Here is a 330-nt window from a genome sequence, read left to right on the forward strand (position 1 = left end):
TCCCCGTCGATCTCACCGTCGGTGGCCTCGAGGGCGCCGTCAGCGGACTTTTGAAGATTTTGTCTTGTATTATCGAAAAAAACTCGCTGTCGGCGGGGTCGAGGGCGCCGTCGGCGGCCTAGTTCAAATCTTGACATTTTGGTCCTTTTCACTCCAAATTCGCTTCTTTTTGTATCTTTTTTCTCCAATGGCCCTAATTCATCATTCCTGCAACAAAACATCAAAAATACCTTTCTTTAAAGTGCAATATCAATAAAAACCATATAAAATAGGTATGATAATCTCAACTAATTTTCCTTCAGTCAAAATCCCCCAAACTTAACTATTACT

This window comes from Phalaenopsis equestris, unplaced genomic scaffold (assembly GCF_001263595.1).
Source record: "Phalaenopsis equestris unplaced genomic scaffold, ASM126359v1 Scaffold210921, whole genome shotgun sequence".
Lineage (NCBI taxonomy): Eukaryota > Viridiplantae > Streptophyta > Magnoliopsida > Asparagales > Orchidaceae > Phalaenopsis > Phalaenopsis equestris.